General features: G+C 38.5%; 1 long non-coding RNA gene across 2 annotated transcripts in view; it reads right to left on the bottom strand.

The window, feature by feature from the left end:
- LOC137167061 (uncharacterized) overlaps positions 1 to 27,093 on the bottom strand; it is a 90,384-nt gene that overhangs the window by 34,139 nt on the left and 29,152 nt on the right. Inside the window, exon 2 of one of the 2 annotated variants that reach the window (XR_010923956.1) lies at positions 18,729 to 18,823. The exons of the other annotated variant lie outside the window; for it this stretch is intronic. This is a non-coding gene — a long non-coding RNA (uncharacterized lncRNA). The remainder of the gene's footprint in view (positions 1 to 18,728; positions 18,824 to 27,093) is intronic. 2 annotated transcript variants of the gene reach the window in all.

Consider the following 27,093-nt stretch of genomic DNA (forward strand, 5'->3'; position numbering starts at 1 on the left):
GTACGCAGGGTTTGGTTTTATTTTAGTAGCAAGCAGCCACAGTAAGCCATGGTGAACAGACCAATCTAATTATTTTCAAGTAACCAGAATTCACATAGGAATATTGGATTAAAAACAATTGGAAACCGGTAATCTGATTTCTTAATGTGACATACAAAGTCATAATTTCCAGCATTTCAGGGTGCCCAATTAATCATATGTGATGCCTGTGCCATTAAACAACAAAACAACTGTTTACATGAGGAGAATGGCTCTTCTCAGAAAACAAGGAATTTGCCTGACTGAGCATCTGATCACCCACTAGCCTTTCATGTTCGGGCCACTTCTCTTTGAAGCCTGCTTTGAGCTGATTAAATAATGATAATGCTCTTCAGAGAAATAAGGTTGGTGATCTCTGTGAAGCTTATATGGAGATATAAAATTCGTTTCTCATTTATAGTCTTTGCTCAGAAGAGAATTAGCATGCTTCTAGAATCACATACGGAAACCTGGCCATTTGTGCCTATGTACAATGCACGTGCACATATAGATTATATTCTACCATTGATCTGAATCCAAAGCTTCTATTCATGTCGTAGGGAAATATACATGCAAACTTTCCAGGATCAGAGTTCTTGATGATTGATCTTAAAATCCTGGCATATGAATTTGTACAGACAATTGTTCACATGTGGTGGAGTGAAACAGAACTGTAAGTAAATCAAAAACAGCAAGTCAATCTACACATGTACCAGATCCACACATGGTCACCATATTGTATTAGTGTCCTAGAGAGAGCACACGGTAGGCATTATAGATATACCATCACATCTACACATACACATACATTTACTCAAACATGATATTCCCAGAAAGAGTCACTAGTTTAAAATCTCTTGTACCTAGGTCAGCAATCTGAAGGTGACACTGACTAGTAATGGCCAAATTTGAACTATCCAATTGCTTTTCAGTGACTTAATATGAAACGAGTAGATGGTCTCAATGCAGTTCTGAGTGAAAATAAACAGGTTTTTACAACCCAGAAGACTCAACTGGCTCCTTTTTGGTATCTTCAGAAGAGTAGCTAAATATTAAAATGTAACACAGGCCGAAGATGCAAACCTGCCACATCCCATCCATTCATGTCATTTACTTTACTCCCCCACCTGCAAAGCTGCATTCTTAGGCTTAGGAGATATTGATGCTGCTGCTTTCAGACTGTATGAGAAACTCTCTACAAGACCATGTTTTTGTGTTTCCTTTGTTGTACTATTGCATGTATAAATAATTCTCAATAGAAAAAAATTATAACAAGAGTAAAAACCTGCAACAAGGTTTGTTACACAATTATTTGTTTTGAGGCACCAAAATGTTATAACACTCATGAAATTTAACTATTTATTCACCACATCTCCCACATTCTAGAGTGAGACTTTATGAACCCTGATAAAGGATTCAGTCACTAAATACATCTCACTTCACTGCACTATTCTCTCTACTTTCATCCACATTTTTCTTCCTCCCATTTGTTCTCCCCAATACCTCTATGTATTTTAGTTTCATGGATGTATTAAAGCCAGCCACTTTAAAAAAGCCCTCCCTACAATTAGAATTTCCAAATATATGTTTTCCAGAGTTAAACGGGCAGCAGCTCAGGGTTAACTCTAATTCACATTTGCGGATTGATTTTTTTTCTGGTGCCTGGAAACTTAGAGAGCAGGCAATTTTATCAAGCTTATGGATTCTAGCAGGTCTGGAAATAAGGCTCTCTTCATTCTCTGTTCTAAGCTTTTCATTAGCACCAAATCCCTGGCTTCCTCCTGAAAATTAAATGAAGATTGGAAACATTGATATCCAATTGCACCTTCCAAAATAAGAGTGCAAAGTTTGTGTGTTCATTTTCACAGCCTTATAATTTAACTTGGCCAAGAAGTTGGGGGAGAGAGTTCATTCACCCAATGTCATAATATTTTTGACACCCTGAACAAAAACTTGAAACTGTGGAAGCAAATTTATATTAAGGTAATGCACTGCAAACATTTTTCACTACTTGCTGCCCTTTTCCTTTTTCAAATTAAGTATATAATTAGTTTGACTATATTTTTTCCTGAGAGAGAGACAGGGAAATCTATGATTTCTGAAGGTAGAAAACAAAGAAATCAATAGGTGACTGCCTCAGTGGGGACCTGAGTAGATTTGTAAATGTGTCAGCTGGAGTTGCCTGGTATAGTATCCAAAGAGCTATCACATTCTTCCTTACTTAATTTGAGAGACTTTGGCACACGTTAGCTGTTGATTCTGTAGAAAGAATCATTACAAAATGGAAGAGGACAAAGACTGCATCTACCTTTAGCAAAGCGGGGACATTAGAAATAAGAGCAACTGCTTCTAGCCAATAAGTGGAAGTCATAAATATATTTTAAAAATCACATGTATATTAGCTGTTCACACAGTAGTCTGAAAGTGCTAAATATTATTCAAGTGCCACATACATGCTAAATATTATTGAAAGTTTGGAAATTGGTTTACAAAAAATTGATAGTTGCAATAAACTGTATAGTTTCTTTAACACCTTGTGCCTACTACTAAGTGAGTGTCCTATAACTATTCCCTTAAGTGTTGGATGCTATATGCTATGGTTTGCTCTTGATTGCATATTTCCTTCATTTTCTTGCTTCTTGTGATAGTTTTGGTTAGGAAAATATTAGTTATTGGACATGCAGGGTATCATTTACTATGCATGGAGAGCCCCAACATGAAAATACCACCTTTCTGTAGGTGTAAATTTTCTCAGTGAAACAAATACTTTCCTATAAACCAGTAGCCTGGAGACAACAAAGGAACAAAAATCATTTATTTCCGTTTCTTTGATTTACTGTTCCAGAGAACCAGCATTGTTATGTTTCAATTAAAAGCTCAGTTATTTGCTCCTATAGGAAAATACTATTAATTAATGACAGGCCAGCTCTATTTACCTACCTTCAAGGGCAATTTTGTAAATTTCATACCAATTTATATTACAGATGGGCACAAAGCCAAATCTAAGACCTGAATGTCTCTGAACCTCAGGAATGCGTTTATTCAGTTCCGAATTCCATCTGGACCTTCTTTCTATTCCCGTTACTTACTTTCCAAACATTGTGATTTGGGACTATCTATAGTCATCTGGGTTCTTGTTCAGCTGCAGCTTTAAGATTTTTTTTATGACTATATAGCCAAGTGGTGTCATCTTAAGTGTAGCACTGGGCACTTTTCAATTCATTTTAGCTAATAATGCATTTTATAATCATTCCACTTTGGGGTGTGATCTTGTAAAAGTACTTGGACTGGAGGGCTCCACAGAGAAGCCAAGTGGATCATAAAATGTTAAGTGACAAAGCAAGACAAGCTGTGGGACAGTAACATTTGGCAGCTTGTCCATTTTCATAAGGGGATTCCTGCTATGTCTGGACCCTGCAGAGAAGGAGATAGCTGTGTTTCTGTGCTCCCTCTGTGTCTGTTTGCTCTGGCAGTAGCTTTATTGTTCATGCTGCAAAACTGAAATCAACATGAAAATAATGCTTTGCACTCAGGTGGGGGGGAAGGTGGGGCGGTGCTCAAACCTTTAAAGGGACAGGACGTCACTATTCTCTGCAGCTGTCTGGGGGAAGTAGTTTGTGTATTGGAGGCAGGCTGAGCAAACCCCACCCTTTTAATTAACAGATTCATAAATTATAAAGCCAGAAGGAAGTACCGTGATTATAAATCTGACCTCCTCCATAACACAGGGCCTGGGATTTCCCTAAATTCATTTGTTTGAACTAGGGCATGTCTTAGAGAAGCATCCAATCTGGAGAATCAATCGCAGAACTTGATCAATTCCTCCCGCGATTAACTGTCTTTGCTCTTCAAGATCTGTCTCATTTCTAGTCTAAATTTGTCTAGCTTCAACTTCCAGACATTGGACTTTGTTATATTTTTGTCTGGCAGATTGCAGAGCCTTCTATCATCAAATTTCTGTTTCTCATGTAAGCACTTATAGACTTATCAAAATACCTCTTAATCTTCACTTGGACAAGTTGAAAAGATGGAGCTCCTTGAGTCTTTTGCCTATAAAACCTGTTTTCCAATGTTTTAATCATTCTTGGGGCTCTTTTCTTAATCCTTCCTTATTTCTCAACATCCTTTTTTAATTGTTTACACCAGAACTGAATACAGTATTCCAATAGCAGTTTAATTACTGCCAATACAATAGATAATATAACCTCTACTCCTACTCAAGATTCCCGTTTATACATCCAAGGTTCACATTAGCCCTGCTGGCCACAGCATTGCACAAGGAAGTCATGTTCAGCTGATTATCCTCCATGACACTGAAGGCTTTTTCAGAGTTCACTGTTGTCCAGGATAGAGTTCCCCAGCCTGTAAACATGGCTAGCAGTTGTTCCTAGATGTAAAACACTGCATTTTACAGTGTTGTATACAGAAACACATATTGCCTGCCAGAACCACGTTTACCAGATTGCTCAGTATCAATGACCTATCTTTTTCACAGATTTGATGAGTAATGATTTTATATTTTCTTCCAGGTCAATGACAAAAATAGCATAAAGCCAAGAGCAAAGCCATATGGGACACCACTAGAATTATACCTGCTTGATGATGATGATTCATCATTTACCATTATATTTTGAGACCTGCCTGTTAACCAGTTTTTAATCCTTTTAATGTGTGTCTGCTGAGATTATACCATTCTAGTTTTGTAATCAAAACATCCCATGGTACCAAGTCTAAATATATTAGATCAGCACTTTCAGCTTTAACCAACCAAATTTGTAATCTTATCTAAAAAAATCAAGTTATTTTGACAAGGTCTATTTTCCAGAAACCCATGTTGATTCATATTAATTACCCTCCTTTAATTCTTTATCAATTGAGTCCTGTATTAGCTGTCCCATTATTTTGCTTGGGATCGATGTCAGGCTTACAGGCCTGTAATTACCTAGGTCATCCCATTTACCCTTTGAAAATATTGGCACAGCAATAGTTTTATTTTTATTCTTTGTTAAAAATGAAAAGCTGTCACAAGCAGGGTAGCCAACAATGCACAGATACATTGGAATTAGACAGTGTTCCTAAAAATGCACATTTATAGATTTGCTCTCATTGAACACAGAAGTGCCTGCTCTAGGGACCCTTTTACTATCCATGTGTGCAATTCGTTTTTATATCAATGGGACTGTAGAAAGCATGTCAGCAACGCAGAATGGAAGCCTAGAATGGAGGAACAGACTGAGAAGGTAAAAGGCTAGATGGACTGTATAGGAAGTCAGAGAGACTGAGTAAAATAGGTCCATGGAGAATATTTAAAGCTAGAAAGGCCATGACAACTTGACTTGTGGAAGGGACATGAAACCAGTAGATATGACAGGGTCTAGGGATTATCTTGCTTTCTGGAATAGTTGTGCTGAATTTGACATTTTAATACAATTTCGCAGAGCTCACAAAATTGGGAGGGCAGGGAGGAGTTGGCTATCAAATGACTTACATAACTGTCTATTTGCCAATATAGTCTTTAAGTGTTTAAGTTAAATTTTTAAATTTTTAAGGGTGCTCTCTGGATGGCAATTTTATTTTGGCTGTCATTCTTGGGTTCAGTCTCAAGAATATCCAAAACCCTAATTCACTATAAGCAAGCTTCCCAGACAATAGAAGATCGGTGAGGGAGAGGTTGTGCTGATACCAGCAACCTAGTTTCTTCCCTTTAATCCAGTGATAAAAGAACAAAGCCTTCAATATGTGGTACCACTGGACACATGTGCACTGCAGATATCCATTACCACACTAAAATCCCACCAAGGTAGACTACCCATGACCTACATCTATGCCCAGCTTCTACATACAGATGTCCCTGCTATTAGTCAAGCTCCATATCCCCCATCACTTGATTTTATTGTTGAAGTTTAACTTTTTGATTTGCACCTTTAAAAAAGTTAGCAAGCCTTCAGCTAGAGGCTGTAGTGTAGCCTGCTACTCTAATGGCAGTAGATGGTACCAGCTGTGACTGTCTGAAGCCTCAGGAAATGCCAATAGGTTTCAATGGATGCTCAATTCCTTATATTCTTTCCTATGTTCTTCAACCTCCAAACCACTCTTTCACTCTGTATTGGCTTTTTGCCAACTGAAACACCTTCTCCGTTAGCTATGGTCCAATGCTGACTTTTTTGGAATGGGTGCTTTGGCAGCTTTAAGCATGATAAACTTTGGAATAAAATGAAAACTGTTTGGGTTGTTTGGGGGATCAGGGAATGTTCAGTGAGGAGATAGATAGAGAGTGTGTTGCAGATCACTGGGAGGTCAGCTGCTGAGTGCTTAAAGCTAGCAATGGATCAAGAATGGTTCCAAAAATTCTGCTCTGATGTCAGCAGAATTCAGACATGAATCAATGGATTTTATTTACATATAAGGACTGAAGTATGTGACTCATTTGCAACTATGTAGAAGGAGACATCTGATAAAAATGCTTTCTCTGTCTTCCCGTCTCTACCCCCAATTCAAAATGAGTAGAGCCAAAGAAAAAAAAAATGATGAAACTATTTTTCACTGAAGTACACAGTTCCATCAAAATGTTTCATGAAATTGTGTTGATTTTGATTATATTTCATTTAGGAGAAAATCTAGGAAAAAGTTTCCTACAATATTGAAATGTCCCATTTTGACATTTTCAGATTGAAGTGTTTCAATCAATCCAAAAATGTTTTCAGATTTATGAATAAGTTTCAAAATGTATGGATTTTTATCTCATTTGAACCACCACCACATTTCCAAATCTCAAAATTCTTCACAAGACCATATTTCTGTCCTCTGCACAGCTCAAAAAGTTAGTTCTTCTAGTAAAAGCCATGCTTTTTAACAAAGTGAGCTGCTTTTGGAGATTTAGGTTGGTTTTATTTATATTATTCTTTTGGATAACTTACTAGGTGTTGTAAGATTTATAAATTCCCATGGCTAAAAAATAGGTGTAAATTTTCCTTGTGAGCAGCAGCATCTCTAAAATATTTAAAATAGGTGCTTTGCAGCTGGGAGGCATCTCTATCTGAATTTACCATACCTCCCAGGAGCAGGAGAAAGGGAGAAGGTTTTCAGATCTGGAGTTTAGGCTCAGCCCATTATTAGGAAAAATTAATCAGTAAATTATAGGAATATGGAAGTTTGTAACCATGTGAGAAATTTGGTAAAAATGTCCAAGTTTTTTTTTTAAATTCAAAATACTAGCTCAGATCCTCACTACCTTACTCACAGAATCTACTCATGTGATTAAGATTAGGTGGAATTATCCTATTGTCTTTTTTTTGTTTTTTTGGTTGGTGCTGCCCTTCACATTCATAAGACCATTTCAACTTAAAAAAAATCACCTTTGTAAAAATTCTTGTATCTATTTTCCATTTTAATACACTTTGAATTTTAGAGTTGACAGAAGGCTAAGGGCTTCTAGACGTGCTTATACGTCCCATTGTTTCTATGATATATGAAGTTAAATAACTCAACCTGGTGTCTCTTACAGCTTGTTAGAACAACTCTGATGCCCTCATGTGGGAAAACAATATTTTAGCTCCTGCCAAACAGGTTGAATGGTTTGTATTTTGAAATCAACCAACAAAATTTAGGTCATTTTGAAATAAACGGGTGGGTTGTCTCCAACTCAGTTGGAGGACGACTAGGCCTCTAGCGTACAAAACAATGTATTATAACAACTTTCAGAAGCCATAATGATTTTCAGGTTTCATAAACAGTAAAATGCGTTAGACTGAGGAAAGAGTTTATCTGCTTTCTATGATTTCTTTACTAGATATTTGTTTAAGACATTTAAAAACAACAGTTAAACATTAACTTAGAAGATGGAGACGCTACCTCCAACAGTGAAAGAGCGGTAAATCCATTAGGGTTTACCTGACCCACTGGCTATTATAAATACGGTCCCTTTTTGGCAGTAAGGACTATATTCTAAGGGACTCATTATACTTAATTTTGTTAAATTAAGAGAGACAAACATTTCTTTCGCCATGGTACATTACTCACTTAACTACAAAAACAAGTTTTTGAATTAAATGTGTGCCTTTATATTTTGTGGTAGAAAAACAATTTAAGAAGTTTGTAAATTTCCTGTCACTTCCCCCTTGTGGATTGCTCTTACTAGAGCCCGCAAAAGAACTAAATAAAGAGTGTGTAAGCCATACAGATGTAAACAAATCTAGTCAAACTGTTCTAGGACAGACCTGTTGAAACTATACAGAACAAAATCACTGTTCCTTCATGAAGTTTGAATTTGGGGAGTGTACTATTATTATTTGTATGGCACAACCCCATTGTATTAAGTGCTGCGCAAACCAAGAAGAAAAAGAAGATTCCTGCCCAAAGAACTTACTAGTGAAGTGAATCGAATCTTAGATCTGATGGTACCAGAGAGAGAGGTTACACAGATTAAGTTCAAGATTTTATTTTTAATTGTCTAGGTGAATCGGATTATATTAATATGTAAAAGTAAATGTGTGGTTTCTATTTCTTTAAGGGTTTGGCTCCAAATTTAAATGAAGGAAAAATTAATATGAACAAATCTCAGCCAATCAATTCCACACACATAATATAATCAGCATGCTCCTACTAAAAAAAACGCTAAAGAGCTTAATACAATTACTGTTTACTGGAGCTGGGCAAAATATTTTTAGTAAACAATTTACCTGAAGAATTTAATCCTTTTTCTGTAAAATTATCTGTGAACGGATTACTTTGAGTTTATTCACTGTTTCATCACAAATACTTTGTGAACATATTTCACCCTGGGGCTGACTGAAAACTATTCATTTCAATTACTGTATTTTTTTTATTTATTTTTTACTATTTGCTATTCATTGTGTGTGTGATTGGTCACATAAGTCATGTGTTATTATTTCTGTTTGCCAGTTAGATGACTGGAAAAAAATGTTTATAAAATAGGTGGCCTGATCTTCCATTGTGACTAGTACAGACATGTGCAAATACCCATTTGCATGTTTATATGGATGCTCTTATGAAGAAGAGTCATTCGTCAGCATTCAAGAAAACAAAAATCTGTTCCAATAAGTGGTGGTAGACAAGCCAATCAAAAACGTTTCAGACATTGCATTGGTCAATCACAGAAGTGATTTAGATTTTACATTGATATGTCCATGAATACTTCCCCACACACACACACTATTCATCCAGCTGTGCTCTTTGCCAATAAATCAAAATGCTCAAGGACAACTGAAGAGTACAGTAGTCATTCAAGAGTATAATTTTCAAGAAGCAAAAATAGTATACAGAAAGAAATGTATACAAGATTGCCATGACCACATGGGTAAAGTGGACCAATTACATATATACAAAGGACAATTTAGTAGAGGTAACTCAACATCTGCACATACAAAGGCCAGATCCTCAGCATCTCACTTGAATTCAATGGGAGTAATGGGACTACAGTGATTCACATCAGCTAAAGACTGCCTGCTTAGTTCATGCAGTTATGATAAACTAATGTGCGAAAGTGCATATAATTGTGTGCCCAGATCTCCAGCCACCATTTTTTACAATATAACCCATAAAGATTTATATGGGTGGCCTGATACCATCTACATTCTCTTGCAACATTTAAGGCAAGACAATTCTTAAAGATGACTTTCAAAAGGCAAGGGACAATAACTTTAGACATACATGACTTTGATTATCCCTAATAGTTATGTTAAGAGGAGCATTAATTAAAAACTGAACATTTCCCTTATAGGCAGCATCATTTTTCACCAAGAGATGCCAAAGCATGTACTATGCAAGCTACTCCATCAGCCACTGAATCAACCTACATGACCCATTTATGTAACTTAGAAAAGTAGGGAGGGTTGTTGTGTTTTACAGTATTGTATGGCTTGACAACATTTCTGCTTTTTGTTTGGTTTTGATATTCTTTGGGAGATACGTTTTGTGGCAGACGGCCGGCTTCCCTCTAGCGGGTCTCACGCTTTCCTTTTTGTAGTGGGCCAGGAAGTTGCCCAACACCCCATCTTCCCAGGGGAGGGGGTAGGGACCCAGGCCCAATCGCTCCTCCAGGTCCCAGCCCAAGGGCCCTATGAGAAGCAGCTATGTGCTGCTGGTACTGCTTTCCAAACTGCACACTCTTCCCCTGGGCTAATTTTCCCCCTCCTTCAGTCCTTCTGGCTTCTTGAGCCGGTACCTTCCTCCTGGCTGCTCCACCACAGAATTCTGCTCTCCAGTCCGTTGCTCGGCTCGGCTCGGCACTCCTACTTCCTCCAGCTCGTGCACTGACTGTTTGGAGCAGAGGGCTTTTATGGAGCACCTGGCTGGTCCTTAATTGGCCTCAGCTGCTCCTAATTGCTCCCTAATGGCTCTGAGTTAGTCAGCAGGGAACAAAGCCCTGAGCATTCTGGGGCTCACATATCTCCCATCCAACACTCTCCTACTGCCCTCTGCCTTCGCTATATCACAGTTTCTTCAAAGAATCGTAACATTTCCCATCTCCCACTGCACACCGAGGAGGGGAATTAAAAAATGGCACAGGGAACAGACAAAGAGGAGAGGGAAAAAACCAGCACGACTCCTGAGTCATGCTGCTATTTTGAAGGTGGACCCTACAAATAGCCTTGAAGAGTTCCAAGTGTTCTGAATGTCCCACAATTGAAAAACCTGTGGTGTTTGTTTGTATTTTTAACTCTATCCGGGCATAATTTTGCCCCTAAACTTCAGATGTCTCAAAATAATATGATAGATTTTGAATTCAGTCACCTCCAAGTTTCCATCCACTCTCAGCCTGGATAGCCTTTGACATACAAAGCACAGTAGCTGCAGACTACGGGGAATGGAGACCTTAAGTCTACAAAAGAAAACAGAAAGAAGACACGATATATACAACTACATAAATGTATGTTATAAAAAGGAGAGGGATTAATTATTCTCATTAGTTAATAATGATAGAACAAACACCAGGTTAAATACTGTATAAAGTGCAAACACTACAACTATATGGGAATAATTAGGTACTGAAACCAGCTCCTAAGAAAGATCGTGCAATTGCCACTACTGGAAATAGCCAAGGCTGGATTAGGGATGGTTTATAAATAATTAAATCAAACTTGATCAAATGTAAGGTGATGTTAGAGTAGAAGCCCTGAACTAGATGTTGATTCCAATCCAAATAATTCTGGGAATGTCAGAACATTAATCCATGCTCAATATAGATTAGAACAGTCTTGACTCAGACAAGATTGACTCAGTTACGGAGGAAGATCATCAAAGCAATCGATTTAGATATGTGGTACCTGTTCTCTAATATACATCCCTTCATTAGGAAGGCAAGCTACCTCATTTAATGTTAAATGCTGACAAATATTCTTGCCACTTGGGGTGGAGGGAAGATGAAGAAAGATCACGATCTAGTATACTTCACCCCCTAGACTGCATAGCAACCCAGCACTGCAACAACTTCTCAATTTCCAAAGGAATTGGAGACAGAAGAATACATTTCAGCACAGTGAATGGAAAATTAGGCACGCAACCCCTTTTATTATTAATGGAAGCTAGTAGCTACATGCTTAATTCCCTGTGCACCTGTGCTGAAAATTTACTCCATCACCTACACAGAACTCAGCATTCAACAGAAGAGAAAAAAAATGAATCAGTTTTGGCTTGAATACCACCAAACCAGATGTGCAGTGATCCTGCTCCAAAGAAATACCTAGCACAACTCATTCCACGTCTGGGAATGTGCTTTATTTTTAAAAACTCCCCTGAATAACCTTATAACCCCACACCTGCAAGAAATTTTGGTTCACAATAAGTTTGTGAAAGAGGAAGCATATCTCACATTTATTTGCTTCTATCTCTCTGCTTCATTATCTTTTCATGCCCTACTTTTCAGTAAAGTAACCTTCTCAGAGTTAAATCATACAAAGATCCACAAACCATGAAAGCTTAATAAACCTTACCAGCTATCAGTTAAAAGGCACTGAGATTGAGGCTGGGTTTTTTTGGTGGTGATTGTTTTGTTTCCCCCAAATAAACAAAAACAAACAAAAACAAAAATGCAGTTTCAGAATAATGTCAAGTTATAAAATAACATGAGATCTGAAGACAGTGTGCTGACTGATACACAAGTATCCTTTCCACTAGGGTCAAGATTCAAAGTCCCCAAAAAAGTTATAGGACAGAGTCTTGGGGAATTCCCTGCTCTGACATATCAAACAATAAAAACTGAAGATAATTCTGACAGGTCCCACTTGGAAAACACTCAGTTTAGCATGTCACTGATAGCTGAAGGCACACCTAGATGTGAAATACCTAACAACTTTGTACCTATGAAGAATACCCCAACTGATCAACAGGCTGAACTGAAATGTGCAATATAAATTCAGTCACTCTTTTTAACATATTTAGGCTATATCTACACTGTGCCACAATGCAGACTACAGGGCTGTGAATTACAGAACATACTAAAACACTGCATTCTAACAGCACCGTGTAGATGCTGCTGGTATGAACGAAAAAGTAGCTAGTTTACATTAACATAATCCTATTGGAAAGAGGACTACACTAATGCAAACTGGTAACTTTTAGGACATGCCAGCAGTATCCACAGAGGGCAGTTAGAGCACAGTGCTTTGATGCACTCTGAAATCCACACTGTCTCACAGTGCAGACAGATCCTTACACTGAGACTTAAGCCCTAGATGTGCATTGTGTCCCACAGCTGCAGCTCCCCACATTTACCTCCTCCAGTCACTGGCCATTGTCAACAGCAAGAGGCTTTGTGGTCCCTCCCCAGCCAGAATCTTTCAGTCCAGGGAAGCAGTTAGAACTACCCATGGCCTTTCCATGGAAACCAAAGCAAAAGAATAAGTGTGCCCCATTCAGAAGCTTTTACTTTCCCTTGTGTTGTGTCTCGAGAGAGTATTAATTCTTACTTTATTATTGTTATGTACACAGGACTGTTAGCACTTTCCTTTATAAGGCTCTTTTCTGTTTATAACTTTGCTAGACTTTGACCATTGGGGCTGTCTGCCTCAGCCTGCTTTTATATTATATATAAATGATATATATATTAGTAAATTCCAGCCAAGTCAGTTCAGCCATTTCGAGAATGAGGCTAGGGAAAAATACATTGTATGTCCCATGTTAAAGAACAATGGCAACCTTTTCTTTGACCTGCTCTGATGCCCCCAAGCTTTGGAGCAGCACCTTGGAATTTGGCAGAGAGTGGCCTTTGTGTCAGGGATGTGTTTTTTGGTATCCCTGTGAAAAACCAAGCAAATTTGGCTAAGTTATAAGACTCTGAAAAATTGAGGTTCACACATGCTCAGTAGAGACGTAGTTTTTTTTGCATCTAAATTCCCCAAATATTCCATCTGCACTGAGCACGATGCAGCCAGGCTGTGCAGGACTCTCCCTGTAATTGCAGCTCTGGGCTCCAGTGAAACTCATTCTAATAATGGACAGTGCTACCGACCCCGGTTTATAATTCAAATAAAAGGTGATGAAGTGAAAACATTTGGGGCTCATTCTATTTTAGTAAATCTTAACGTGAACACTAAGATGACCACTGTGACCTTGTAACTGGAGCTCTAGACTAGGACTCAGAAAACCTGGGTTTTACTCCTGCCTTGGCCACTGACTTCAGGCAAATCACGTCACCGCTGTGTGCCTCAATTTCCCCATTTGTAAAATGGGGCCAATGACGCCTACCTCCTTTATAAAGCACTTAGAGATCTACTACTGAAAGCACTATTTTCAAGCTAAGTATTACTTCCATAATGCAAAACTTTTCAAAAAGAGTTCTGCAATACAAAATAAGTTACTGGAATATTAATATAACGTACTTGAAGCTAATACAACACTACTAATACAACACTTACCTGATAAAGCAATTGTTAATATCCTTACATGAAATGAATCTATTAATAATGTCATGTATCATAAAGCAATTTTGAAATACCAGCTACAATAACTCAGAAGGTAGGGTCGCCAAGATACTGAGCTTGAGGTATTGTGTACCAGATACAGTAGCGACAAGCTACCAAGAAGTTGCACTGATGTAACACATTAGACATCATGACATATCAGATAGCAATACTGAAGTCTCTGTTAAGAGCAAGTACTACTGGAATGCACACTAGAAGTTAGATTAGAAATAATAAAAAAACAGTTAAAGTCTGGAGGAAGGTCCTTATTAACAAAAACCTGATGAACCATTAATTTTGGATACCAAACTTGGCATAGTTAGGGTATGTTTCGCAGAGATACTGGATACTCCCAATTCCAGGGGATGTCAATGGAAGCATAGCACTGATGAAACACCAGCCCTCAAGCTGAGCACCCAGAATTAGAGAACACTATTAAACATTTGAGCCAATGACAGTACAACAACCTAGAATCAGATATGATAGGCAACTGAAGTTAATGATAGGGTTACCCATGCTTTCTGCAACAGAATGCACACTAGAACATACATTTGTAAAGTGCCCTCAACCATTCATTTTAAAGTGAACAAACTTTGAAGTTTTACATTCACTCACTGTATCTCAATTTTTTAAATAGTGCTCTCCTTCAAAGGGTTGATCCTACTTCAGACACTATGTGGGCAAATCTTCTAAAAATAATTGCTGAAATCAGCACCTCTAACTAGCACTAAAAGTGTGGGAACAACTCTGTTAAATGTATAAAAGTACCCAAGTGTCCAACATTTCACTCAAACTCGTGAACAAGAACAATCATAGGGCCTGGGCCTGCACTTTTACACAAATAACTTAACTCATGCAAATAGGCCCACTGAAATCAATGGGACTGCAGTGCCATCCATCAGTAGAATTAGTCAGGTGCATAAGCATTTGTAGTTTCAGGCCCACATTTGTTGAAGCTTCATACAATGGAATAGCCGATTTTAGTAAACAAAAAAAAAAAAATCTTTAAATAAAATCCGGAGAAGTTTATTACTTTTCTACACCAAGGACAAGTTTCCATTAATATTTTGTTCGTGTCTGTCCTGAACTCAAACAATATCAATACAGCCCCAGACACACACACTATGCAAAAGGAAAAAGCAGGATCAGTAATATATAAATGGTTCCTCTTCAGATTGAATAACCATTCAGTTGTAATAAAACACTTCTTCAAAGTCACTTCAACAACCCTGTAAATAGTGCGACTGGCACTCAGACACAAGTAACCATTTGAGGAGAATAGGAAACTAGAAATCAGAGTATCTAGAAGTTGATCAAATCAATTGCTGATCACATTTCAATATTTTGTATAAGCTCCAGCCAGAAATGTGGGTTCATATCTTCTTGGTGCATTATTTCAAAGAAAGCTTTTAGGGACTTCATAAGGTTCATTGCTCATAACTCACAAAATAAAGTGGACAAGGAGGTTTGTATGTTTGTTTTTTTAACTAGTTCAATTTCATCGCAATACTTTTGGATCATTTGTTTTTTAGAGTTATCTAGACTCATTAGATACAGTCACTCTCTCTGAATGCTTGGCTGGAATCCAAACAGTTATTGTTCAACTCAGTAATCTAACTTCATTGCCTTAAATAAATCATACCTGACAACTCATGCTTCAGAAGGATCTCTGAAAGCGGAGTTAAAATGATCCTGTGCTCCTTGTTAAAAAAAACTGCAGGTATTTTCACACTAAAATATTTCTAAATTAGTACTGAACTTGTGCAAACTGTAGTTTGGAATTTGATGCTACTACTAATAGGACATTCCCATGTTCCTGTTTAAATAAAATTCCCACCTGGAGAAAAAAAGCTGCACAGAAATATGCTATAAAATGATTTAAATGCATCAGTCTTTTCAGATCTGATTTTTCCTCATCTAGTCATGACCCTGTTCTGCTGCACGAAAACCAAACAAATCAAGTATGTAAACCCTTTTCTTCCACTAATGTGTGTGAATAACTTCCATTAACATTTATAGCAGCTTATACTTGTGCATTTAACAGAGTACAGAACTTTGTGTTTATGTGTTTAAGTAAAATAATAGAGCATACTGTCCTAAAAAGCATTAATTTATTCCATATAGAAATAATGGATGATATAGACTTCTCAGTGAAATGATAAAATACAAAAATGGTAATAAAATAAGTGATTTGATCTGTGCAACGTTTTACTGACTCTATCTCAAATATACTGTGTTAAAAAAGGCTAAACTCAGCACTATAAAAGTATTTTGGTAGTTTATGAAAAACACAGATTCCACTGACAGGATAAAATATCTATTGATAAGTATTAATCTATTAACAAGGTTTTTTTATCCAGTAACTAAATTGAGCTAACTTTACTTGTATTATTCATTGTACAATAACCAAGTTAAGAATCATCTCAGACCACATTATACACTTTTATCCAACAAGGACTTTAATAATTTTTTAGGGTTAAAAAACACCCAATGACTTTCCCCCCTACCCCAAGAATAAAAATCAAGTAACTAAATCAAAGAAAACCCCACATAATTTTATGTGGGTATTCATTTATTCTACATATGAGATTACAAGAGTGTGTGGGTGTGTGTGTGTGTACTGGTTGAATAATTCACCCAAATGTCATACTTATGCCAAATGTTCACAGTATTTCTATGCTAATTTTTATACTGTACCTATCACTAAGTTACTGAATACCTTCCAGAAGGGCATTAAGAGACTTGACACAGTACCAGGAGCCAACAGTCTATATCCAGTGGGAAAAAAAAAATCATTTGCAACTCAGTGCAATTAATGGCACTGTTTGCTTGGAAGAGTAACAGTAGTCACCCCTGTACTATTTATGTCTCTATATCATTTAGGACTAGAACCATTTTGGAGGCTTTGAAATATTTAAGATATGTTTAAATAAGATACACAACCAAAAAGCTTCTTAAAGATATGTTACCTTATGTTAGATGGCAAACACTTGCATTCAAAGAGTAATTAGCATTCCCAAAACTTTGTCATGCTGCAGTACAAAAGCAACTGCGATCTCTTCACTTTTGATTAGGGCCAGTTCTAGCAACTCTTATGCCTATTAATCCCCATCAAGACTATTTAGTTTGTTACATAGGGAAGCCAAAGTCCCATTAAACTGTTCAAATCCTCTTTCTGTTTTTAAGCACTATTTGACAATCCTCACTGTATTCTCTACTGGGTTTGGCTGAATGCTGCCGTTATATGATAGTCATTAGGAACAGTTTCTATAGAGGAATATTCAGCGGGAAAGGACACTATGGGGAGAATTCCTTAACAGGCGAATCTGGAGTTCTAGTGACCACTGATTGTGCTCCTCGATTTACTTGGCAGGATCAGTTCAAAACTACAATCAAATGTCCAAATGAATCCCCATTTAGAGCATGTGTTGCATCATCTGGTTGTATTTCTACAGAGGTCAGTAGCAAGTTGAAAACAACAATCTTCAGGTTACACAGGAAATCTCTGATCTAAACAACATGGAGAAAGTCACCACACTCAGAGGTTGAAATAGGCCATTGATATTGTCTCCCTTACAACAGTAATAATAAAAAGGTCATATTTTATTTCCACATGAACTGAAACATGAAAAATTCCTACAGTAACCTTTAATCGTTTCCATTTGGATTCTTTTTAGTTGATTTTTTCCTCCTCTAAGTCTTTCCATTCATAACCTATAATCTTTTACTAATAGCTCATACTGTGTTTTGTTTGAATTAAACAATCATACTCCTGCTCAGTTAATTGCTCTGAGATCTGCAAAGCTTTTGGGTCTACTGGATATTCCCAGTAAGCAAGGATGCAGTTCCTAATCTTAAAACACATTCATCCACCATTGTCAAGTCTATGCACAGCCTCAAATATCCGGATTAACTTTAGTTTCTATGGGATTACCTCTCCAGACACTAAACATTTTAGCACATTAAAAGCATTAATATTTACTTCCTTGGTTGGATGCTGACTTAGCTCAGTCTCTTCTCTGTTCTCCCACACTAGAGTGGATTTCTAATTTGTAGCAGTGAATCTGAGCTGTGTCTGATTTAGGCTCTTCAATAGGCAATAGTCTAGCCTCTTCATCCATTCCTCCTACTAAATTAGACTCTCTCTTTATTGCCATCTTCACATAGGATATCAGTAAAGTGTAACTTTACAAAGGCTTGTGGAAAGAGACATGTGGATAAGAGTTTTTTCCCCTTGTTCAGACAAACAAATACAAAGTTCAAAAGGCATACAAGGCAAGACAGGGTTAGAAGCAGAATTTTGCTCCAGGATCGGTTTTTGTTTAAAATAAAATTAAGTTTCTATCCCTAGGAAACATGAACTGAGTGTAAACCAGTGCACATCCAAGTCTGTATAGATCCTGAGAGCTGTGAACTGCCTCAATCATCTCACTCAGGGCCACACAATTATTTGTCAGTGGATTCTGATATAGCGCCAAGATTTTTCAGAGTGTAACATTTTTGCTACAGAATTCATTATTTTGCTGCAGCCAGGCACCTGGCATTTTGCTTTTCATTTTTCTGCCCCCATTAGTACCTGCCTGCAGCTGTCTCTTGCTTTGCATTTTTGCCCAGAAGGTGAATTAAATGGCATGCTCCTTTCACTGTTTTAGAGAACTAGGCAGGGAGATGGAGCCAGAACCAGAGTCCAGTTCACAGCCAAAGAGAATAAGGAGGCAGAAGTGCGTGCTAGACAACCAGGGTGCCTAGACAAAAGAATAGCTGTGAGCTGAGATGAACCTCTGAGCTTACCACGTTTCCTCCTTCCATGGCATGTATGTGACAGGAGAAGGCTATTCTAAACACAGACACCACTGTAACTGCTGGGGCCCATAGAGCTGGACTGTCTGGAGAACACAAGGGGTGGAGGGGAGAGGGGAAAAAAAGAAAATCACAAAAATAATCATTATTGAAAATAGTAATGGATTAATTGTATATCAATGAGTATTTTCAACTATTAGCCAAAGTCATGTGTATGATTAGGGATGGGAATGAAGGACATACAATACATTAATATTTCTGCAGAATTTGTTCCCACTGTAGGGCATGAAAGATAGCTCTGTTGCTCAGTGCAATGGATTAAGCATACAAACAATTGCCTGTGCCACATGAGTTCTTGATTTTCCTCTAGCTGCACGTATTTAGCTATCATTTTAATTCACAGCCCAGTAAACTGAAAGTTGGTTCTTCTCTATCGTATTGTTTTAAACTTAGATAGTAGCCACTTCTACAAACCTAAGGTAGCATCTTTACCTCTAAAAACCTTAATAAGCCAGGGAGGTATGAAACTTAGACAATAGGGAAGATTCTTCGAATGCTCTTTAGCAGTGTCCTCCCAACAAAATGGGTTCTCTTAGTTTTTAGGTTTTTGATTTTCTGACTAAAAAAAAAAAAAAAAAAAGTCAGAGCATTTAAAAGAAAGCAAACAATTTCTTAGGGGAAAAATTCCATCAAAAAAAAAAAAAAAGTTGGGCAGAAAATTATTGCCTAGCCCTACCACCATCTTCATCCCTCAACACTGAGTTACAGTAATTCAGTCTAGACTGGATCACTGTGGCCACTTCATCTGAGAAAAAGAGATACAGCCTCCCAGCTTACTGAAGGTGTTCAGAAGGCATGTCTTGCCATTGTCCCTACTAGTCATATATAGAGTTATGATGAGTCCAGCAGGACCCCATGGCTTTACACCATTTTGGTGGGGGGTTGGGATAAAGAGGGCAGATGCTTTTGATGAGAGGGGAAATCAGTGTCATAGCTAATTCAAGTGGTTTCCCTCTTCTGACTAGCATCACTTTAACCTTACCCAGGTTTAGCTTGACATTTACACTATGAACAAGGGGTGTGATGACCCTGCCCATGTACACATGTGCGTGTTAGCTCTCATCAGGCTAAAGCAAATATAAATAAGACTGTAGCCACAAAAGCACATGTAGCAGAAACAGAGGCACAGCTGAGCCAGGTTGAGTACATACTGTGGTGGGGTGCGCCTGTTCCGCCCTGTGGATCCTGCGCTTCACCGGCTACGCCAGTGGTGCGGCTGGGAGGGGAGTGAAGGGGGGGGGGGACCCGGTCCCACCTTCTGCCCCGGGCCCCTGACCCAGGGACCCTGTGAGGAGTGGTCTCGCCCTGCTTAGTCCCTGAGACCGACTACCTTCCCTGGGTCGCCTGTCCGTGGCCCCCCGGCTTGTAGCCTGCTCCCTGGTACCAGCGTGAAGGGTTGTTCAGCCTTCCTCAGCTAGAGCCTCTCCGTCTCGGTGTGGTAGCAGCAGCGGGTGATAGTCCCAAGCCCTGCGGCTGTAGCTGCAACAGGGCAGGGCAGCTCCTCTCAGCTCCGCTCTGCTTCACTTGGCTTCTCTTTGCTCTGCATTGCTTTGCTTTTCTCTGCTTTCTCTCCTCTGGCTGTTAACTCCCTTTCAGCCCTCCTGGCCTGCCTGAAGTGGAGGCTTTTTAACTGCTGGGGCAGCTTCTTTGATAGGTTCCCGGTGGCCTAATTGGCCCAATTGTCTTGAATTAGCCCCAGCTGGGTTACCCAGGGAAGAGGGCTTTATGGAGCCTGGGACTAATATACATGCCTTCCAGCACTCTTTCATAGCCATGCGGTCTGGCCCTGTCCCAATACTTACCGGTTTCTGGCTGTGGATATATATTCACTGAGAACTCATGCAAGTATGCGTACACAATGAGGAGAAATCGCACCCGTAGCTCATCGTTTTAGTTTAGCTTTAGTTTATTGTAGACATAGCTTTAGTTTATGAACTTTACATAAACAGACATTGTTTCCAATATAAACAGATTCAGATGTCTGATTAATTAAAATAGCTTTATCAGAGAGAATAATGTTGTAATGATAAAATGACCTCCAAGCACATCTTGTGTAGGTGGTCAATCCCAAACTTGTGAATCGGCAAATTTTCCACCAGACTGCACAGAATAGCACTCAGATGCTTCAGGGAAAGGCACCATAAACACCAATAGTTTGGATTCTCAACCTGGAGGGCCAAGACCCTGGATACAAAATAATTCAGCAGTTTCCAAGACCAACGAGAGAAGCTGAAGCATTTTAAAAGGGACAAATGTCTTATTTTTACCCTTCACCTTAATCCAGAAGAAGTGCTATTTGTTGAAAGTTACCAAGGTAAATTTTAAAAATCTCCCCCCCCTGAATATCTGTAGATATCAAGGTCTTATTTTTTAAGAAAGTAGTATTTGGACACAATGCATTGCAGGTGCTGATTTTGTCTTTTGATGTCTGACTTGGAGTGTAATTAATTGATCAGGGCTGGAATTTTAGTTCACATGCTCACAAACAACTTGCACCTTAGTTATTTTCAAGTGCAAATGGGAGACCACTTTTCAAAAATCCATTTCAAAGTATGGAAAGCAACTATGCTGCAATCTCAACCGTCCTCACTCTGTTGGCACATTACCCCAACACCTGGAAATCAAGAAGCCTTCCCTTAATGCTCAGTTCCAATCTACTTTAAACAACATTTTATTCCCATAAAATTCCAAATCCACTTTCAGAGATTTTCAAGACATACCAAAAACCAAATCAAAGCTAAATTTAAAAAAAAAAAAAAAAAAGTTACCCTGAGCTGTATCAGTATCAATTTTTTTCTGTAACAATCAAAGAAAAATGAACCCTTCATTCAATCTGTAGAAATGTTCAAAAGCTTTTTATATTCTCACTCAAAGTCTAAGATATTACTGTTGTGTTTCATTTCAGCAGTACGTCTGATATATACCTTGATCAGATTTTTGTCCTTTTTTAAAAGAATAGGATACCAACATTCCTTAGTTAGCAAGGAAATGTTGTTAGTAGCAGTTAATTACTTTTAAAGATTTGGTAGTCATTGTCTTTTCACATAGGGTGCACTGCATAAGTTTTATGCCTGCACATACATAGTTATCCGTGAAATGAGACCTGCAGTAACTTGGTGTAATGCAATAGGTATATTTTAAAGAAATATTTCTAAGCAAAGAACAGTTCGGAAACAGCACTTAGGCTTCTCACACATCAGTATGTATCCACTATCCACTAAAGCGCTAATGAACCTTTTCATACATCACTTCCTGATGAATATTTTTGTAGGGGTTACAGTAATGTGACAATAGTGGAAGATCCAGACTAAATGGCACCAAGAAGTTGAAGGCATGACTGGCAATAGAAAACCTTTACATTTAATTTTACCAAATTAGAGATGAGTGAACTTTTATCCATTTTGATCAATAAGACTGCCTGGCTCCTACCAAGAAATCTTTATCCACTTTTATTTAAAAAAATTAATTTTAAAAATGTATTAAAAGTGAACAGAATTTGAGACTGTGGAAATTATTTTCTTATATTAACATGAAAAGAGGGTGACAAATAAGAGCCATTTGAGACATCAAGCTCATAGTGTTGCCAAAACATTTTTCAAACCTTTTCTCCTATAGGCTTAGCCTCCCTTTCCACCTTACTTTGAATAGTCTTTAGTGGGATTGTATATACCTAACATCTCCAAGGAGGATGTCTGACCTAATCCCTGTGGAATGGAATACTGTGACCTGCTCCACTTCCTGTTCTCTTTCAGGAGGAGACTCTTTTCCCAAAACCCTATATCCTCACCTTCTGAAGGGAGGCTTGTTATCTGCCCCCCATCTTGTAGCAGTCTGGGCCAGAATGGTCTTCCATCCCTTACTGCTCTTACTACAGTTTGTTAAATACACTCTGGAATGAAGACAATTTTGAATTCACCCTATGTAGTGCTGAAGGGTTTGTTGCTGCAGCAACAGAGGACCACAATAACCTTTCCATAGTTTCATGTGCTAGATGGCAAGCCAGCAGATCAGTCTTCCCAAAGTTGAATGCATTCTAAGTTGAGGAATAAAGAGTGGCACCTGCCTCTCATGAGCGCCCCCCATCGATGGTTTCTTTGGTGGTTCTTCAGTGACTCAGCCCTCTGACCGAGTCTCTCACACTATCTGTGGGTGGAACAGAACAAACCCCTAGTGTATGCAGTCTATCTTCTCCTGGCCCTGGTATGGGGCTGTACCCCCAGGACTTCCTCCTTGGATACAGTGTCCTCCTGAAGCCCTTCCTGGGCTCAGTCTTTGCTCAGAACCAATAGCCAGCCAGGAGTTCCTTCTTAGCGCCTCCTGGTCCATGCCCACACTGAGCTGTCCATGGTTCTGCTTCTCTTTCAGCCAGCCAGGAACCCAGTCCTCTCTCTTCCAGCACCAGACAACTGACTGACTGTCTCTGCTACTCCTTTTTATATAGCCCTCCAGGCCCCTGAGTGGCCACGCCTTCAGTCCCTCTGATTGGCTGCTTCCCCTGCAGCTACTCGAGGCTACTTGGAAGACTTCTCTTCTGTTCCTCTCTGGGACAGGATGTGGCAGAATCCAGAGGCCTCCAGCAGGGAGCCTCCAGGCCTAATCCTCCCTGTCACACACCCCATATAAGAAGGTGGCCACCAATTAGCCACACCATGAAAATGCAGGAAGGAAGCAAAAGGCCATCAGACCTCTCCCTACTCCAGAAGGGAAGACAAGGAAATGTGAAAGAAAGTCTATTTGTGGGAGGACATACGAAAAAGAAAATTGTTTGGGTCGGAGGAACAAAAGCCAATTTTGGGGAAGGATATTATAGTTGTGAGGCTAGACTGCAAACTTCAGTTAATTCAGAGAAATTTACATAATTATTCAGACTTTTGGATTCTTAATTAATCAGGCTAAACCTGAACTGTTTGATCTTCATCCATTTCCTTGTAAATTCAAGACAGCTTAGCAGCAGCTGTAGCTGTTTCAATTTACCGGTTCACAGGTCACTGGTAAAATTTATGTTAGATGCCCCCAAAGTTAAAACAACTGTTTTTTCTAGGGAGCCCTTCTTAGGCCTCAGCAGAATGGTGAACATTTGTCCTTCTCATACAAGTATATAACTGCTTCCTGTCTTTGAATACAGTGTCATTTTATAGTCTTACACACTTATGACTGTGCTTTCAAGAATTCCCTTTATGAGGCCAAACCACAGTAGCCTGCACATGGCTCCATGAAGAATCACTGTTCATCTTGTTAAGCATTGATTCAGGATTAGAGCTGGGCAAAATTTTCCAGCTCAGATTTTTCCCCTCCCCATCAAAAATTGCAGATTTATGTTTTACAAACCGTTTCATGAATTTGTTGATTTTGCCTAATTATTTCATTTGCAGAAAGGGCGGGGGGTGGAAAACAATGGAAGTGTCTAAATAAACCATTTTATCATTTTCAAAATGAAACATTTCAATTTTTCAAGCTAGATTCACAAGGGGACTTGGGCACCATTCAAAGCAGAGGAGGAGGAACTATTGTGCCCCCATACTCAGTAGCCCAGCAGCTAGAGCACTCATATTGGATATAGGAGACCTGGGCTCAAGTCCCTGCTCTAGAGTAGGAATTCTAACCTCGGTATTCCACATCTTAAGTGAGTGCCCTAACCAGATACATGTTGGACATAAAGAAGCGGCACCACCACCACCACCACATTTTTATGAATGCTGCCTAAGTTAAGACAACTTAGTGAATCAAGCCCTTGGTTTCCAAATTGTCTTTACTTTTATTTAAAAAAGGTTAAAGATGCCTGAAATAAAAAATTAAGTGTTTTGTTTGATCCAAACTGGAGTTGTCCTGATATTACTATTTTCAGCAAATTGCAAAGAGTTTAGGTTTCATGGCAACTGGAAATTGTTCCCTCCCCTTTCAGTTTTTTTGGAACTGCTTACAAAACAAAAAGTCAGTAATCCACACAACTCTGCTCATGGTGCTTATTCTACTGAGATTCTAAATGGCATTTTATACTGCAGATCTTGGAAGCCTGATTGAGTGACTGAAAGTTTATATTGCCCTCATTGCTGTGCCTATTGATACGTTTGAATTTCACTGGCAAGAAATGCATCAATCTCTAGCTCCACTACCACTTTGTAATTCTTAACCCATGTAACTTAGGGTCTCTATATTATTTCTTGGACGGGTGATACTTTGGCATCCTATAGAGATAATATGCAACAGATTTATATAACTCTGAGTCCAGCAACACTTCAGCACACTCAGTGCTTCAAGCCTGCCTGATTCAGTAAGCACTTGGAATAAGAAAGAGACTATTTAGTTAGTTTCCTCACTCTCTCCCAGGAGAGCCACATCTAATTGCTCATAAAATGACCCTCTGTCCCTGCATCAGCAACTTTGACCTGTAGGCTACCCCAACATTCATCATTCTCTGAGTGAATAAGCACTTCCATAGAACAGATCTGATTAATTTTTCTTCCCTGCATAACTTCTATTTTTTGCCTCTTGGTCCTCACCATCTAGGTTTTGTTGAAAGTACATTTATTGATTTTATCTACAGCTTTAATATTTTTATGCTTCAATTAAATCCCCTCTGGTGTATGTTTATCTCTATGGTGGGTATTAGAATCTCTCTCTCTCTCTCTCAGCACCAACCTCTTGATCTTGAGACCCTTTTTCCTACTCTATATAACATCACCTGTTTGGTTCCACATCTGAGAGCCCTAAATTTAATTTCTCACAACACTATTATCTGTAATTCTGGCATCTCCATATAAACCGTTATTTAAACATGTAATAGCCTTAATTTAAAGGTACTGAGCAACTGGCACTCCCCAAATCAAGCCACGATTGTTGATGTGTACACTATTATTTTGGCTTTACATCCTATTTATTTTCTCTTTATAGTCTAGAAATCTTAAAGGAAGTTAAGTAATCCCAACTCCTTATTTTTGCTCATTCACTCTTTAGACCACATTTTTCATTTTTGAAGGAAAAAAGTATTCACCTCTTTAACAAAATCCTCTTGCCTATGAAACCACGGATCAGAATCCTCTTTGTAGATCCTCTTTATTCTTTATAGTGCAGTCTACGGCACTAGGTGCACCGGAGCAATGAACAGTAAGAGCTGTTTCCACTTAGTTCCAGAAACAATGACAAAGGGCATTTGAATAGCACCAAGTACTTTCTACTCTACTCCTGCACATTGACGCCAGCAAATAGGGACACCCTGCACTGTCCCACAAGACTATGTAATTGTCCACTTTTACTTTAAGATCAGTAAGGTTGGTTTATCTAATAAGCCCTAAGTAAATGTACAAAAATTAAACTTAAAAAAAAAACAAAAAAACCTATTTTACAGCATCTGAACGAAAATGGACACAAGTTCCAAAATAGTTTAAGCCCACAATTATCACACAGAGGCAAAAATCTATCAGTAAAATTCATTCTGATACAGATAGCCCACACAAGACCCACTTATACCCAGAAGTGGGATACATTCAAGTCAATTATATGTATGTTGACACATAGGACACTATAGTGGGAAGGGCCACGGAGTACACAACCAAGGCCCCATCCCTCTGTGTATGTGCAGCAGCAGCCACAGGATAGCCGCACTGTTGCCCTGTGCCCTAACGCCAAGATGGGGCTTGGATTCCATCTCCTCAACCCTACCACACTTCCCATACATAAAACCAGATTACTCCCCCTTTATACAACTGAAAGTGATTTCAATTTAAGTGACTAGATTGGCTTTACTCCCCACCCAACAACATGGCTCCAAGAGACCAAAGTTGGAAGCATATTCTGAGTTCACATTCAGAACTTTATTATTCTATAGCCATCATAAGTACCTTTTTTTTCAAAATATTAAAGTGCCTATGACTTGAATTTTATAGTATGTTTTTAAAATGTTCCATTAATACTATGTGAACAATAGCCTGCTACAGAGATTGTTTTAAGATATGTGAAAAATTAGAATAAGTACAATACTGTCCTGTGAATTTATGGAAGTTTTATGAACATCAGCAGTAACACAGAGGAAAAAGCTAAAGATCATTTGCTATAAGTATTTTCAAATATCCTATAATGCTAATTACAATTCACTGAGATTAGTAGTGGTAGCAGGCAAACTAACAAATCAGCCCATTTATTCTTCTTTCAAAAGAAACTAACCATAGAATTTAAAGTTGTATGCAAAAGCACTTTTTCAGTTTCGTAACAGATCAGCAGAGTTGTTGGTTTTTTTTACATTCAACTTGTGATGTTGTTTTAAATGGTCAAATTTTCCAATGCTCTCTTAATGTACACA

This window comes from Emydura macquarii, unplaced genomic scaffold (genome assembly GCF_026122565.2).
Source record: "Emydura macquarii macquarii isolate MOO-44397 ecotype Brisbane River unplaced genomic scaffold, CSIRO-AGI_Emac_v2 contig_2897, whole genome shotgun sequence".
In the NCBI taxonomy this organism is placed as follows: domain Eukaryota; kingdom Metazoa; phylum Chordata; order Testudines; family Chelidae; genus Emydura; species Emydura macquarii.